This window comes from Lactuca virosa, chromosome 2 (assembly GCF_052849685.1).
Source record: "Lactuca virosa cultivar CGN04683 chromosome 2, Lactuca_virosa_CGN04683_v6, whole genome shotgun sequence".
Lineage (NCBI taxonomy): Eukaryota > Viridiplantae > Streptophyta > Magnoliopsida > Asterales > Asteraceae > Lactuca > Lactuca virosa.
In genome coordinates this window covers 183,640,984-183,644,436 of record NC_136427.1, presented here as the reverse complement: position 1 = coordinate 183,644,436, position 3,453 = coordinate 183,640,984, and positions in this window count along the sequence as shown.

The following is a 3,453-nucleotide window of genomic DNA, read 5'->3' as shown; positions in this document are numbered from 1 at the left end:
ATATAATTCAGGGCCTGGCACCCTGACACGCTCACCAGCCAAATCGTCAATGGCTGAACTGCAATAGCTGGAACAACCTCTGCCTTACACCGGGCCACAAACTCCTCCCAAGACATAGTCTCTAATTTCGAAAGCGCCATAGGTCGCACAATCAATTCCCAACAACTCCTTTCCGCCCGATATAAGAGATCCAAGGTGAATCGAACCTTAGCTCCTATGGGGTAGGGACTAGTGCGGAAACCACTTTCCATCTCCTCAATCCAATTACGAACTCACCACCCTGGAAGTCCTTTCACTAACTGGCTCACCACCGGAGCCAGGACCAAACCCTGGTCCTTCCTTATGCGTGCTCATCCTCAACCTGTAAGGCAATTATCCCTACAATCGGAGCATAATCAATAATTGTTTTCCCCAGGCTTCTTAGATTCTCCAGGATTTTCCCCGATTCGAGTATGGATAATGTGCTTTCAGTAGTACGGGCCCAATACTACCTTCCACAACTATCCATACTTTCCTCCAGAATCATCCCGAATCCTCTAAGTCACCTACTCCACTGATGTACTAAATGTCTGCTAAACAGCAACGCGATATCCACCGAGGCACCTCCTAGGCTCCCCTTAGTTTCCCAACCTCACCGAACCGCCCCACTAAACTCACTGGAGCATATCCTAGACTTTCCTAGGTTCCCAACCTTGCCCAGCCATCAGCCGCTGAAGAACTCCTCATGATGTCATCCATCCACCTCCTGAATATTGTCATATTCACTTAGTAGCTAACTCCCATCATTCAAGAGTTCCACAAAGCACAAAGCAAGCAACATTCGTGCAGTAGCACTTCGATCCAAAGAACTATCATATGACATTCACCCCACATGCGACAACTCATGCTATCCAAGTCTACCCTCACCGCCGGCTGCCTTATGCATGCAAATTATATACAAAACAGGATCTAATAGACTATCGAATAATAGACTCTACCCTAGGACCACAACCATACAAGGAACAGGAAATAATGCCAAATCAATTTTTCTAGGGCTATAAGATCTTAACCATATACAATTTTTAAAGAATACACTTAGCAGTTACTGATATCAATAGTCATTCCCGATCCAGCATAACATTCAGTATTCCCAAGGCTACAAGCATCACATATCAGGCCAATCTATCGCTGACTAATCGGCACTAGCATGCAATTCTACCAACTCATACAATAAACATACAAGACATCCCTCCTAGCATAAGGTCATGCAAAACTGAGCAAATCCTTAGCCCTAATTAGGATGCGATTCACAGATTCATAATCAAGTCATAACAGATAACACGTATGGGTATTCTGGGGAAAACTTACTTGAGCTCGGCTGATTGCATGCACCACACCCTTCTCTTATCTCAAAAAATTGTTTTCTTGAAATCATTTTTTTTTGAAAACTTTATCACTCCTCAGTTTGAGTTCAGACACACCCGAGAATATGTTTGAATCCCTCATACTAATGCTCTGATACCAACTTGTAATGACCCAAAAATCAAGGGTAAAAATTTCATTTTTATTATAGTCAAAACATATATATCATTTAATCCAGACCTTCCACAAACATAGCTAATTAAAACATTTATCAGAGTTCATCCTAAAATCACTTATTACGGAAAACACGGGTGTGTGCGCTGCGATCAATCCAAGCCCTTCCTTTCCAAACTGATGATACCTGAAACCATAAACAAAACTGTAAGCAGGAAGCTTAGTGAGTTCCCCAGAGCATACCCTACATAATCCACATAATCACATAAACCATATCAATCACATAATCCATGCATATAAACAAAGAGGGATGCCGTGGAAATCCTCCAAGGTCTTACTCCAGGATGTCGTGGGCTCCCCCCAGGGTCTTATACCTCTATGCCATGGGCTCCCCCATGGTCTTTACCTGGAATGCCATGGGTTCCCCCCATGGTCTGATATCCAACTGCCATGAGCTCCCCCCGGGGTCTTCCATACAAATAACACAAAGTCAAATAACATACCACATATGACAGAATAACTAGCATCCCGCATAACACATATATAAACATATAGGGATGCCGTGGAAACCCTCCATGGTCTTACTCTACCAAGCTGTGGGCTCCCCCAGGATCTTATACCTATGTTCCATGGGCTCCCCCATGGTCTTTACCTGGAATGCCATGAGAACCCCTACATGGTCTGATATCCAACTGTCACGGGCTTCCCCGGGGTCTTCCATGCAAGCAACACAGAGTCAACTAGCATATCACATATCACATAAACAATTAGTATTCCACATATCATATAATGGGCCAACCTTGGTGCCTTCGACCCATTGGTATGGTGAGGAGACTCACCTCGAATGCAGAAGCTTCCTGAAAGAAATCCTTAGCTGCTGTCCTGTCCAATTCCCGGAGCTACCAATATCAAATGTCACCCAATTAGAAATTGTGTTCTAATCCATAATTATAACTTCATATCCGGGGTAAAAAGACCATTTTGCCCCTATATGTCCCTGTCCAATACTTTGTCCCAAACTATAATCTGAAAGGCTCAAAGGCCAATTAATCAACCAATGGCCCAATTTTCCAAATTGGGCCCAAACCAACCTAAAGCCCACTCATGGTCTTGAGGCCCAACCAGAGCCCAACCAGCTAATTCATAGCCCAACGAAACAATCCAGCCCAACCAAAACCCATTTCAAGAGTCCAAGTCCAAAAGCCCACAAAAGACCACCGATGAGCAGAACGCGCCGCGTTCCCTGGTGGAGCGTTGGGCGTTTATCGCCTGACTGAGGATCAAGACCGCCTGCCGGAAGGCCCCGCATTCCCGAGATGAAGGTGCGGTGTTCCCGGCCTTTGACCAAAAAGTCACCCCAAGGTCTTAATACCTTAAGCCATGACGTCTAAGATTCAAAATAACATAAACTCAGAGACTTAATCCATAAAGTCAAAGGCTTTAAGCCTTTGCATGGCTTAATAAAGTCCAATCACCAAAGATCAACTCCAAAAGGTCAAAATTACTACAAAAATGTCTTAAAACTTCTTAATACCTTAAGACCTCAATCCTAACTTCCATATCTGATTTCTAGGGACTTCTTAAGTCATTTCTAGGGACTTCTTAAGTCATAAAGTTTCCAACTTTATGACTTAACATAACTCAATGGGACCCAAATCGAAACCCTAAGTGCTAAACTTCATCAAATGACTACCAAATCATGCATGTAAGGTTTATACCCATCAAGATCCAAACTTTATGACTCCATAACCTCAACAAGGACCAAATATGAAGCTAAAAGGTCCTGGAGTAACATCTACTCACAAGAGCCACCTCAAAGGGACTAAAACCATAACACAATACCACTTATCTATATCTACTTGAAAGAGTTGTCAAGGTTGAGACTTTATACCTCCAGAAGGTAGATCTAGGTGCACAAAGCCTGGATCCAAAAGGTCC